Here is a 15212-nt window from a genome sequence, read left to right as displayed (position 1 = left end):
AAAGAGAAGTTAAGCTTATATTTCAAAAAAACAACTCCAACTAAAAATGAAACTAAAAGAAATGAGAGAAATAGAATAACATCAAAAATAAAAGAAAGAAAATGGGAGGAGAAAGAAAAACCAAAGTATAAGAAGGCAGAAGTGACTCATTCCACTCACACCTCTTGGAACAAGGATGGAGAACTTGAAACAAGAGATGATGAGGTTCAAGGTTTGAAATGGAGACTAGGAACAAGAGATAGGAAACAAAGGAAAAGAAATGGCGTACAAAAACTGAAGATGTGGAAAGGTGTGTATTGTTCTCGTTGTATTCAAGCTTCCGTATACCAAAACAATTGAACTAATAGACATGGGTTCGAGCATGGGGAAAGACTGGTTATATGAATTGGCTCTGTTAGTATCACAATTGATTGTATTCAGGCTATCTGAAATCAAATATCAAACTACAAAACACCGAGGCTTACTAATTCAATCTTAATTCAACTTATAATCCATTCTATGATTATCAATTTAACAATGCTTCTCTCAATCACAATTCTTTATAAAAAAAATAATAAAGAAAACAAAGAGGTAGCACCAAACTTACCCCGGCTTATGACTCTCACAGTTTGGCTCTCGGCTTACGACTCTCATAATCTGGCCCTCGGCTAATAACTTTCACAGCCTGGCTCTCGACTTATGACTCTCACAATCTGGCTCTCGGCTTACTTTCCTCAACCTATTTATCCTACCAAAAAGATGATCCGTCAGCCAGTGGATTCCAAAGGTTATGATCTTTTGAATTCTTAACCATTTATTCCTCTAACAACCTATTGTTATCAACTAAATTGCCTAATCATGAGTCTAATTCTCAAGGTTGTCAATAACCAACCAATAACTTACCACAAAGTTTATTTACATATTCTACATAGCACCACTCCTAATTGTGCAGCGTCCTTACAAATATTATTTAGCCTCAACTTATAAAGACATAGCAACGTTGGCTTCTTCAATCAATGGCGTTGGCTTATCACCCTTTGAATTGGTGACCTTCTCCTCTTTACATCTTCGTTGGCTGCCTTGATGTTCGATGGTTCTCCATCCAAACGTACCGTCAGATCTTCATTCAACAAATCCAATTTCTGTATCTGAGATTCTTAGTGGCCAATTTGATTGTCATGCTCTTCCAACATCTTTTGCCATTCTTCTATCAATTTCAAAGGTATCTCCGAAGGTATTATTGCTGAAACTGGTGTTGTCGTATTACGTACTTTTCTGCTCGAGAACGCACCAGGCATCTGGCTGTAGAAGGTAGTATAGAGATTTGTTAATATTCAAGCAGTCTATTGATTTTTGACTGTTGGAATATAAACGATTGTAAAAATATACCATAAGTCTATACGGATGTCCTTTGACTGCTCACTGAAATCCTTTTTGTCCCAGTCGGTAGGTCTCTAGACGTTATAGAGAACCCCGAATAACCCAATCTGCTAATCTCTAATACCGCTTTATACTCACGATCTTGTATCCACTGACTGTCTTGTTAGATTAACCCAAAAATTTTAATTCACTCTGCATACTCAATCCTATACACACCCTTTTAATTCTTCAATCACAGATGTAACTTCGATTTCACAAAACAATCAAGAATAATCACACCCACTTCATTAAAACCCCGATTCACTAGTCTAACACATCGACCTTTCAGCATTGATTGCCAGAAGTTCCTTTTCTGACCCCTACTCAAAAACCTTGTATCCTCCCTTCTTCTTAACCTCCCTAATTCCCGAATCTCTGAATCCTCTCCTCCACCCTAACCATTTTCGAATGTTTTTTTTTTTTTTTTTTTTTTTTTTTTTTTTTTTTTTTTTTTTTCTTTTCTTTCGGGGGAAAAAAAAAAAAAAAAAAATCCAGTTCACCAATACAATACTGACTTTCAGCAACAATTGCCTCCGTCTTCTCCAAAACCTTATAAAAAAGAAAACCCCATAATTGGGACCACATTGAGTCGCCCGACCAAATCAAGTCTCATATTGGCTAAGAGGTCCATAGTAAGACCTGGATGTTCCCGTAATTGAGTCAAATTAGTCCTTCGTGTCAAGCTTGCTCAGTCTCGATTTAGTCCTTTTGATTCTGTTGACTCCCACTATTAGACTCGAACGGAGCATTTCATTACTAGTAAATATGCATTGACCGACTGTGACAGGGTGTCTGAACTAGCCCCTGAATATTGGCACTAGAATCGGTCGTTGCTCCCATTATTCGAGGTAATTGAACATTAATAAAAATCCCCTTTCTTTATATTTTCACGATATACTCGTGTTACAACATGACATCCACTCCCTTTGAACTTGTGCATCCTCCGATATGCACCAATTTATCCAATTGCTGTTTGATTTAGAATATATTCTTTATGTTTTTGTCCAATTCGTCTTCGTCACCTTCATTATCCAAATCACTTTCATCTTCTTGCTGTGGAATCTCTATACCTTCATTAAGGCCTTCCAAATTCATTTTTGTATTTCTTTGTTTAAACAATTTCAATCTCTTCCCTGTAATTGGTATTTTTAACCTTGTGCCATCTAACTCCCGTAATGAGTAAGTCACATTATCATGAACAGTTATTACTACATACGGTCCAAACCAACGTTTTGAAAACTTCCGTAAAGTGCTATATTGGTTGTCCAGACTACTATCATAAATAAGTATCCAATCACCTTCTTCAATTGCTTTAGGTCTCGATCGATGTTGCTTATCGAATCGCGCCTTATTTTGTAACCTTGCTCTTTTTAACCTTTCCAATGCTATTTGCACATCTTCCGATCTTTGCTCCAATTGTCGAATCCTAATAGCCAGAAGTTCTTCTCTTGCCAATCCATCTTCCCACGATAGCATACTCCAAGTAAGTACCTTTTCTTCAATCGACATAATTGGTTTTCGACCTGTCATAAGTTCTACTGGCATATATCCTGTCACCAAACTATGTGTTGTTTGATCAATCCATAATGCAAATGACAAAAGCCATGGCCACTCTCTAATTTTTCCATTACAAGCTTTAACTAATGCTTTCACAATCGGTAGGTGACCACGTTCGCTTTTTGCATTCCCTTGTGGATTATAAGCACTAATCAGTGATAGTTTAACTCCACATCTTTCAAAGAATTTACGACCTTCTTGTGCATTTAATTCTCCATGATCTGCAGTGATTTTTCCTATGCATCCGTAGCGGCAAATGACATCTTCAAGCAAAAACCTACAAATCCCCTCTGTAGATTTTGTCTTCAATGCTCTTCTTTCTACTTGATTTGATAAATCTTCACGAGCTAAGACCAAATATCTCATCTGTCATAACCCAATTGGCATAATAACCAAATCAACAAACCATTTAAAATGAATAGTCAAAGGATACGTAGGATGAAGACCATCTCGATGTCGGATATTAGAATACGATTGACAGATTTTACATGACTCTACAAATGAGAGCACATCTCGATACATATTTTTCCACCAATATCGTTCCTTGAGTTTAGCAAAAGTAGCCCAGATTTCTCTATGCCCTGCCTATAAACTATCATAAAACTCTTTTAATAATTTTAGTTTTTCTTTCTTTTTGCCTGTCACTCGTTGTGGCATCCTAATTCCTTTCTTCGGTCACTTCCATAAGAATCCATCTCGAAGCAAAAATCCATATGCTTTTTTTCTTATTTGTTTGAATTTTTCTGTAGACCAATTCCTCTGCTTAGTCAAGGTATTCAAGTAATGATCAATTTTCAATAGTTCTCCTTCATAAGATTCTTCAAGAAATAGCTTGTCTTCTCTGTTGAGATTTGATATTGAATAGAATTTCAATCCGACGTCATCAATGTCTTCAACCATTTCGTCCTCCCTCTCGTATCTTGCTCGAGATAGCAGGTTTGCTACTAAATTGTCTTTTCCAGTAATATGCTTAAATTCTAGATTTAGTGACTTAATATAAGCAATCCATCTCAACATCACAATATCTGGCGTCGAACAGTTAATAATCATTCCAAGCAATGGCAAGCAATCTGTTTCAATTACTACTACTGCCCCAATCAAATAGTCCTTTTCAGCTTTCATAGCTGAAACGACTCCCCAAAGTTCTCTTTTGACTTGCGAATATGCACGCTGACGAATACTTAAAACTTTAGCCACAAATCAAACTGCAAATCTACTCCCATTTGAATCATCTTGACCCACAGTCCATCCAATGGCAATTGGACTAGCGTCCACAGTAAGAATCACTGGTCTATTGCACTTATAATCAACCTTCCTCAATATTGGAGATGACATCAATAATTTCTTCAATCTTTGCATTGCCTGAATATGCCTTTCTTCTCATTTAAATCGATAACTCTTGTATAACAGTTCATATAATGGATCTGCTATGTGAGCATAATGAGGGATCCAGATTCGATAAAATACACATGAACCTAAAAACCTGCGAACCTTTGTTAAAGAATCACAATCCTCTTTCATCCTTCCATTTGCATCAACTTTAGTCGAATCTGGTTTTCTTCCATAAGATCCACATAAATGTCCAACAATCACAACCTCTTGTACTCCAAATACGGACTTCATATCCGATAATGTAAGATGAACTTCTCCAAGCCGAGTTAAAATCTTTTCACAATTTTGTATATGATCAACAACATATTTGCGACATCCCCTCTTATCTAAAGTTTTATCTTTGTCTCCTTCTCTACATCCTTTTATAGGAACATCATCCAGAAAAGGTATAGTCTTCTCCGGAATAAAATCTCTCAATACCTTATTCATCCCATTCGTCATATGCGCAACTGAGTTGGTCGCGCCTTGAGGAAGAATGCACATTCTAACCAATCCAAGTGGAATCCTCATCGTCATCATATCTCTACTTCCTTCAGCAATTTGAAATTGATCATAACCTGAATACAAGTCACCCATTGAATAGATCGCCCTTCTTGCAAATGCCTCAGTAAATGCATTCAGAATTGGTCCAATTCCTACATTCCTGACAGTTACTGCATTCACTGGTTGCATATCTTGAATAAACCGTAGTGACCCATTCTTCTTAGGTACCGTAAACCATCGACTAGAATACGGCGCAAATGAGGGTTCTAATATTTTTATCTTTATCTTTTCTTTTAATAGTTCCACTAATTTAGGTAAATGTGTCCTCGGTACTGGAATCGGTCTTAGATTCCAAGGTACATGTGGTACAGTGAAGATAACCATAGGTGTTATAATATTGAGATCGACACACCCAATTTCATGAGATTCGAAGGCAAACGATCTACCTTGTTTATCCAACATCTTTTTGAAGCAAGTAATTTCCTCCGACAATAAAGAACCATCAGAACCAATCTTCAATTCTTCAAAAGTCTCTTTAGTAAACTGATGTCCAATACTCATTGGATCTCTTAAACTTGCTTCTTTTGATGCTTCTCCCATTTGTTCTTTAGAATCCTTTGGTAATGGTCCGGCAACAGGCTTTACCTTCTTATCTGCCGTTTTATATCTCGTCTCTACTGTGACTTCTGGTGCTTGAAAAGATTCAAGCATGGTATAAACCTCTCTCGAATGAATCTCAACAATCTTATCATTATCCCCTAACCCAATAGATGTAATCAATTCCAATGAATCTTCCAGTCCATTTTCTTCATAAACACCTAAAATCCTCTCATCATCTTGCAATGTACCTAACTTGTGTAATTCTCCTTCAATATCATATAATCTTTTTCTTTCTTTTCTTTTAAAATCATCAACTTTTTTATACATAATATTTCCATTCTGCAAAATATCAATAAAACTCGCATCAAAGGCACCTTGATCTTGCGAGAGTATCTCCTCTTTTGTACTTCTATAATCTCTCTTTATAGTGGTACCTCCCCAAAATCCTTAAATCCTTCAACAATCTTTGGCAATGGTTTTTCCCTCAACCTATCTTGATTTCGTTCATGGTTAGGAGATACTGTTAGAAATTATACAGCTTTCCTCCCATCTTTACTACGTACCCTTGTATAAGCAGAACCATCGTCAAGTACTTTTGTTTCCATCCGTATTGCCGTAATATAAGGTTGTCCTAAAATCAACGGATAAGACGTTGTATCTTGAACAAAGAAATGTTGCTCCGTTGCAACATCCCCAATCCAAATTTTGACATCCGGACAAGCTCCATATAATTCGCCCCGTGTGTTATTAGCTGCTTGTATTGTCCATCCATGTTCCATATCAATTGGCCATTTTTGCTTCTTATAAAGATCTTTAGACATGAGATTTATTTCAAAACCATGGTCCACCAAAGCAACTATTGGTTCTTCTATATCTCTTACTTTCACCAATACCTCAGTAGTTGGCCTTGCCCAATGCTTTCGAGTATTATTCCTCAAAGTTTCTATTTCCTTATCACTATATTCTTCGAAACGTACTCGTTGATTATACCCATTCTTTTCATTTAATAGTTGCTTGTAACCAATATCAACCTCTTCTTCATCTTTATATATTCTTGCATCAATAGCATGACTCATTCCAGTTTTACCCATTAATTACCTCTTTCGTTTAATATTGTCAATGATAACATCATGAAACTCCTTCTTTGCAATTCCCAAAACTTCTTTCTATGTGAATTCCACCTTAGCGATTAATATACGTTCTTCCAATACCCTTTTCAAATTTGTTGCCGCTTCAATGTCAGAAAGTAGCTTATAAGCAATTGATTTGCCTTTATCTTTTGTCTCCCTTGTTTTTTCTTCCAATGATGCTGAGGTATCTTTTACAAGCAATTCTTGTGAAGCTGCCTTCCGAGCCTTGTCTCCTTGAGTTTGCCTCTTAGGAGAATTTCCTTCTCTAGTATCATCAAAATTTTCTCGTCTCTTTTCTTCCATCAAAGCTTCATGTTGGCTCTTAGCAATATATGCATGAACTGAAAGAGTCTCAACAGGATCCTCCTAACATGTTGCACCTCGTATTGTAGCTGCAGTCCCCAATAACGCTTCTCGAGGTAAATTCCCTTCTTGCATTGTAGAAACGGCAGAAGCCCAAAACTCACTAGTTTCCGTACTTCCACCAAGGTCATCATCTACTCTAGCACCATAACTTGCACTTTCTCGTGCTACTGTTTCATGTTCTTTTAAGTAATCTTGAATTAATGCTCTCATTCCTCCCTTGCCAAAATTGGTTTGAAAAAGATCCTCCCTATCTTTTAATGCTATCTTCCCATCTTTCCAGCAAATAATTCCTTGCCGTATCGTATTATTAAATTCATTGCAATCTTTTCTAGTGTGTAAAGCGTCATTACACTAAATGTATCTTTGTACATATCCTTGTTTTGAAACATTCTTTGAATTGTTTGTAGAAGTATTCTCTTCAAGTCTTGTCAATTTGATTTGAAGATCTCGCATTCCTCGTATAATTTCTTCCATCTCCATATCTGCTTTCTTTGATAAGGATATTGAAGGTTGAACTGTAGGCATTGTTGGTGGTGTTGTATGTACTGGAGCTTTTGGGTGCTTGTACTGTTTTCGGAATATTGCTCCTATCCTTCCTCCTTTCTCTTTTTGAAAGCAATCTCATTGCATCTTCAATGTTCTTCCACTTTGTTGTCAATCCTTCATCTTCTTCTTTGTCTTCAAGAAGGGGTTCTAATTTCTCTTGCAATCCTCCATCAACAGCTTGAAGAAATAGATCAACTTTGTTCGGCTCCAATGTCAATTTTTCTACCTTCGATAATTGAGAGTACTGCCTCACAAATTCCCTTAGTAGCTCTGTTGCTTGCAAATTCTTATTAGGCCGTTCAATCCATTCCAGAAACAGCTTCTTAGTAATACCATCAGCATCTTCTAAGAAATATTCGTCTTTTAATGCATGTGAAAATACCTCCCATGAATTCCAATAACGATCCGTAATCGATGTAATATGGTCTCTTATCTCCGGTATCGTGGCAAGTCCAAAAGATTCAACCATTTTCTTCTCAGAAGCCCGATTTAATTCTATTTTATGAACATAACATCTTAAATACCTTGAAATATTCCTTCCATCAAATTGATCAATTTTATTGACCACTGCTTGCAATGCTTTGGTTGCCAAAGCTTCCTTTCGATCATTGCTTTGCTGTTGGTGCATTGATATTGAGAAGGCTTGAAACATACTAGCAATAGATGGATCCAAGTGCATACCTTGTCCTTTAGAAGAACCCCCATCAGAAACTCCTTCCAAAGATCCTTCAAAATTTTTATTTTCATTCTCCATAAAAATAAAAATAAAATCAAACAAAATCCAATACCTTCGACATAAGCTTTCATGTCTGGTTTACCACTTATGTCGTATTACGTGCTTTCCTGCTTTAGAATGTTGTCGTGTTGTAGTACGAGTATACCGTGAAAATATAAAGAAATGGAAATTTTATTAATGTTCAGTTACCTCCAATATTGGGAGCAACGACCAACTCCAGTGCAAATACTGAGTGGCGAGGTTCAGTCACCCCGTTACAGTCAGCTGCGGCATACTGAAATGCTCCGTTCGATTCCAATAACAGGAGTTAGCAGGAAGGGAAAGGACCAATTCACGTGATGGTTGAGCCTGGTTCGAAGAGCCAATTGGATCTAATTTCGAGAATCCAATCCGGGTCCTCTTATCCAATATGAGACCTGTATTGGTCGGGCGACCCAATGTAGTCTAATTACGGAAAAATCCAAGTCTTACTCCGAGTCCTCTTATCCAATATGAGACCTGTATTGGTCAGGCAACCCAATGCAGTCTGATTACGGGAAAATCCGGGTCTTACTACTAGACTCTTATCTAATATGAGACCTGAATTGGTCAAGCGACTCAATGTGGTCCCGATTACGGGGTTCGATTCTGTTTCAGGCTGTCCTATTCTCTGTTTCAGGGAACGTTGTTTTCGGTAAATGGATCTCTTAAAGGTAAAAACGGAGGAGAAAGCTTTGATAGCGAGAGCCAATTTCGGATCTAAGCTCTGACGGCGGGAGCCAATTCCGGATTCAAGACGGAAGATTAAAGAAATTCAGAGGATAAGGTTAGGAGGGGAATAAGTTTTTGGGGGGGTTTTTTTTTTTCAGAGCAGAGAGAGGGGGGGGGGGGTTTTTTTGGATCAAGGAGCTAACTTCAAGCTTTTTTCAAGGTTACTAGTTCGGTTTTCATTGGAGGTTTTTGGAGATTAAGGGGATTGGAGAGGAGCTTCATGCTTCGGGTCAAGGAAGAAAAGACGGAGAATTGGATTTTTCTTCTTCATAGAGTTTTGGGAAGACTGAGGCAATCGTTGGTGAAGTCAATGTTGTAATGGTGAATCGGGATTTTTAATGAAGTGGGTGTGATCACTCCTCACTATTTTGTGAAATCGAGTTACGTCTGTGATTGAAGGATTAAAAGGGTGTCTATAGGATTGACTATGTGGAGTGAATGAAATTTATTGGGTTAATCTAACAAGATAGTCAGTGGATACAAGATTGTAAGTACAAAGCGGTATCGGAGATTAGCAGATTGGGTTGTTCGGGGTTCTCTGTAACGTCGAGAGACCTATCGGCTAGGGCAAAAGGGACTTCGACAAGCAGTCAAAGGGCATCCGTATAGATTTACGGTAGGGTTGCTTACATAAAAAGTGGAAGAACGTTGAAGATGCGGTGGGGTTGCTTACAAAAAAAGAAAGGAGGAAGGAGAGGAGCAATATTCCGAAAACAGTACAAGCACCCAAAGCTCCAATACATACAACACCACCAACAATGCCTACAGTTCAACCTTCGACATCCTTGTCAAAGAAAGCAGATATGGGTATGGAAGAAATTATACGAGGAATGCGAGATCTTCAAATCAAATTAGTAAAACTTGAAGAGAATACTTCTATAAACAATTCGAAGAATGTTTCAAAACAACGATATGTACAAAGATGCATTTGGTGTGATGATGCTTTACACATTAGAAAAGATTGCAATGAATTTAATAATATGATATGGCAGGGAATTATTTGCTGGAAAGATGGGAAGATAGCATTGAAAAATAGAAAGGATCTTCTTCAAACCAATTTTGGTAAGGAAGGAATGAGAGCATTAGTTTAAGATTCCCTAAAAGAGCATGAAACAGCAGCACGAGAAAGTGCAAGTTATGGTGCTAGAGTAGATGATGAAATTAGTGGAAGTACAGTAACTAGTGAGTTTTGGACTTCTACCGTTTCTACAATGCAAGAAGGGAAATTACCTCAAGAACCGTTATTGAGAACTGCAGCTACAATACGAGGTAGAACAGGTTGGGAGGATCTTATTGAGTCTCTTTCAGTTCATGCATATATTGCTAAGAGCCAACATGAAGCTTTGATGGAAGAAAAGAGACGAGGAAATTTTGATGATACTAGAGAAGGAAATTCTTCTAAGAGGCAAACTCGAGGAGATAAGGCTCGTGAGGCAGCTTCACAAGAATTGCCTGTAAAGGATACCTCAGCATCATTGGGAGAAAAAACAAAGGAGACAAAAGATAAAGGCAAATCAATTGCTTATAAGCTACTTTCTGACATTGAAGTGGCAACAGATTTGAAAGGGCTGCTGGAAGAACGTATATTAAACGCTAAGGTGGAATTCACTTTGAAAGAAGTCTTGGGAATTACAAAGAGGGATTTTCATGATGTCATCATTGACAGCATTAAGCGAAAGAGGCAATTAATGGGTAAAACTAGAATGAGTCATGCTATTGATGCAAGAATATATAAAGATGAAGAAGAGGTTGATATTGGTTACAAGTAACCAACAAATGAAAAGAATGGATATAATCAACGAGTACATTTTGAAGATTCTAGTGATAAAGAAATCGAAACTTTGAGCCACTATACTCAAAAGCATTGGGCAAGGGCAACTACTGAGGTATTGGTAAAAGTAGGAGGTATAGAAGAACCAATAGTTGCTTTAGTCGACCATGGTTCTGAAATAAATCTCATGTCTAAAGATCTTTATAAGAAGCAAAAATGGCCAATTGATATGGAACTTGGATGGGCAATTCGAGCAGTTAATAACACACGAGGTGAACTATATAGAGCTTGTCCGGATGTCAAAATTCGGATTGGGGATGTTGTGACGGAGCAACATTTCTTTGTTCAAGATACAACGTCTTATCCGTTGATTTTAGGACAACCTTATATTACGGTGTCGTATTACGTACTTTCCTGCTCAAGAACGCGCCGGGCGTTTGGCTGTAGAAGGTAGTATGGAGATTCGCCGATAGTCAAGCAGTCTATCAGTTTTTGACTGCTGGAATATAAACGACTGCAACAATGTACCGTAAATCTATACGGGTGCTCTTCGACTGCTTGTCAAAGTCCTTTTTGCCCCAGCCGGTAGGTCTCTAGACATTACAGAGAACCCCGTACAACCCAAACTGTTAACCTTCAATACTGCTTTGTACTTACGATCTTGTATCCACTGACTGTCTTGTTAGATTAACCCAATAAATTTCATTCACTCCGCATACTCAATCCTATAGACACCCTTTTAATCCTTCAATCACAGACGTAACTCGATTTCACAAAACAGTCAAGAGTATTCAAACCTATTTCATTTAAAAATCCCGATTCACCATTACAACACTGACTTCACCAGCGATTGCCTCAGTCTTCTCCAAAACTCTACGAAGAAGAAAAATCCAAATTCTATGTCTTTCCTTCTCCGACCCGAAGCATGAAGCTCCTCTCTCTAATTCCTTTGATCTTCAAAAACCTCCAATAAAAAAAAACCCGAACGGGTAACCTTGCAGAAGCTTGAAAAATCCTTCCCCCCCCCCCCCCGATTTCTCTCAAAAAAAAAAAACCACCCCCAAAACTATATCCCACCTAACCTTATCCTCTGAATTTCTTCAATCTTCCGTCTTAGATCCGGAATTGGCTCCCACCTCAAGCTTGGATCCGAAATTGGCTCTCGCCGTCAAGCTTTCTCCTCCGTTTTTGCCTTTAAGAAATCCATTTACCGAAAACAACGTTCCCTGAGACGGCACAGAGAACAAGACAGCCTGAAACAGAATCGAACCCCGTAATCGGGACCACATTGAGTCGCCCGACCAATTCAGGTCCTATATTGGTAAAGATGCCCGTAGTAACCTGGATGTTCCCGTAATTGGGTCAAATTGGTCCTCGCGTCAGATTGGCTAAGACCCGTAGTAAGACCTGGATTTCCCGTAATTAGACTGCACTGGGTTGACCGGCCAATTCAGGTCTCATATTGGATAAGAGGACCCGGATTGGATTATCGAAATTAGATCCAATTGGCTCCTCGAACCCGTCTTGTGAATTGGTCCTTCTCTTCCTGCTGACTCCCGTTATTGGGATCGAATGGAGCATTTTAGTATGCCCCGGCTGATTGTAACGGAGTCACTGAACCTGACCACTCAGTATTTGTACTAGAGTTGGTCGATGCTCCCAATATTCGAGGTAACTGAATATTAATAAAATTCCCCTTTCTTTTTATTTTCACTGTATAATCGTGTTACAACACGACATCCACCCCCTCTGAACCTGTGCATCCTCCGGTATGCACCAATTTACCCAATTGCTGTTTGATTCAGAATATATCCCCTACGTCTTTGTCCAGTTCGTCGTTGTCACCTTCATTATCCATATCACTTTCATCTTCTTGCTGCGGAATCTCTATACATTCATTAAGGTCTTCCATATTCATCTCCGCGTGTCTTCGTTTAAATATTTTTACTCGCTTCCCTGCAATTGGTATTTTCAATTTTGTACCATCTAACTCCCGTAATGAGTAAGTCGCATTATCATGAACAATTGTTACAACATATGGTCCAAACCAACGTTTTGAAAATTTCCGCAAAGTACTATGTTGATTATCCAGACTATTGTCATAAACAAGTACCCAGTCACCTTCCTCGATTGCTTTTGGTCTCAATCGATGTTGCTTATCGAATCGCGCCTTGTTTTGTAACCTTGTTCTTTTTAACCTTTCCAATGCTATCTGCACATCTTCCGTTCTTTGCTCCAATTGTCGAATCCTAATAGCCCGAAGTTCTTCTCTTGTCAATCCATCTTCCCATGGTAGCATACTCCAAGTAAGTACCTTTTCTTCAATCGGCATAATTGGTTTTTGACCTGTCATAAGTTCTACTGGCATATATCCTGTCACCGAACTATGTGTTGTTCGATCAGCCCATAATGCAAATGACAAAAGCCGTGACCACTCTTTAACCTTACCATTACAAGCTTTAACCAATGCTTTCACAATCGGCGGGTGATCGCGTTCGCTTTTCACATTCACTTTCGGATTATAAGCAGTAGTCAGTGATAGTTTAACTCCACATCTTTCAAAGAACTTACGAGCTTCTTGTGCATTTAATTCCCCACGATCTGCAGTGATTTTTTCTACGCATCCGTAACGGAAAATGACATCTTCAAGCAAAAACCTACAAATCCCCTCTGTAGATTTTGTCCTCAATGCTCTTCCTTCTACTTGATTTGATAAATCTTCACGAGCTAAAACCAAATATCTCATCTGCCATAACCCAACTGGCATAATAACCAAATCAACAACCCATTTAAAATGAATAGCCAGAGGATACGTAGGATGAAGACCATCTCGATGTCGGATATTAGAATACGATTGACAGATTTTACATGACTCTACAAATGAGAGCACATCTCGATACATATTTTTCCACCAATATCGTTCCTTGAGTTTAGCAAAAGTAGTCCAGATTCCTCTATGCCCTGCCTATAAACTATCATGAAACTCCTTTAATAATTTTAGTTTTTCTTCCTTTTTGCCTATCACTCGTTGTGGCATCTCAATTCCTTTCTTCGGTCTCTTCTATAAGAATCCATCTCGAAGTAAAAATCCATATGCTTTTTTTCTTATTTGTTTGAATTTTTCTGTAGACCAATTCCCCTGCTTAGACAAGGTATTCAAATAATGACCAATATCCAATAATTCTCCTTCATAAGATTCTTCAAGAAATAGCTTGTTTTCTCTGTTGAGATTTGATATTGAATAGAATTTCAATCCGACATCATCAATGTCTTCAACCATTTCGTCCTCCCTCTCGTATCTTGCTCGAGATAGCATGTCTGCTACTAAATTGTCCTTTCCAGTGATATGCTTAAATTCTGGATTTAGTGACTTAATATAAGCAATCCATCTCAACATTGCAATATCTGGCGTTGAACAGTTAATAATCATTCCAAGCAATGGCAAGCAATCTGTTTCAATTACTACTACTGCCCCAATCAAATAGTCCTTTTCAGCTTTCATAGCCGAAACGACTCCCCAAAGTTCTCTTTTGACTTGCGAATATGCACGCTGACGAATACTTAAAACTTTAGCCCCAAATCGAACTACAAATCTACTCTCATTCGAATCATCTTGACCCACCGCCCATCCAACGGCAATTGGACTAGCGTCTACAGTAAGAATCACTGGTCTATTGTACTTATAATCAACCTTCCTCAATATTGGAGGTGACATCAATAATTTCTTCAATCTTTACATTGCCTGAATATGCCTTTCTTTCCATTCAAATCGGTAACCCTTGCGTAACAGTTCATATAATGGATCCGCTATGTGAGCAAAATGAGGGATCCAGATTCGATAAAATACACATGCACCCAAAAACCTGCGAACCTCTGTTAAAGAATCACAATCTTCTTTCATCCTTCCAATTGCATCAACTTTAGTCGGATCTGGTTTTCTTCCGTAAGATCCGCATAAATGTCCAACAATTACAACCTCTCGCACTCCAAATACGGACTTCATACCTGATAATGTAAGATGAACTTCTCCAAGCCGAGTTAAAATCTTTTCACAATCTTGTATATGATCAACAACATATCTGCGACACCCCCTCGTATCTAAAGTTTCATCCTTGTCTCCTTCTCTGCACCCCTTTATAGGAACATCATCCAGAAAAGGCATAGTCTTTTCCGGGATAAAATCTCTCAATACCTTATTCATCCCATTCATCATATGCGCAACTGAGTTGGTCGCGCCTTGAGGAAGAGTGCACATTGTAACCAATCCAAGCGGTGTCCTCATCGTTGTCATATCTCTACTTCCTTCGGTAAGTTGAAATTGATCATAACCTGAATACAAATCACCCATTGAATAGATCGCCCTTCCAGCAAACGCCTCAGCAAATTCATCCACAATAGGTCCAATTCCTGCATTCCTGACAGTTACAACATTCACCGGCTGCATATCTTGAATAAACCGTAGTGACCCATTCTTCTTAGGTAC

Source organism: Physcomitrium patens, chromosome 20 (assembly GCF_059467195.1).
Source record: "Physcomitrium patens ecotype Gransden chromosome 20, ASM5946719v1, whole genome shotgun sequence".
NCBI classification, from domain to species: Eukaryota; Viridiplantae; Streptophyta; class Bryopsida; order Funariales; family Funariaceae; genus Physcomitrium; species Physcomitrium patens.
This window is presented reverse-complemented; position numbering follows the sequence as displayed.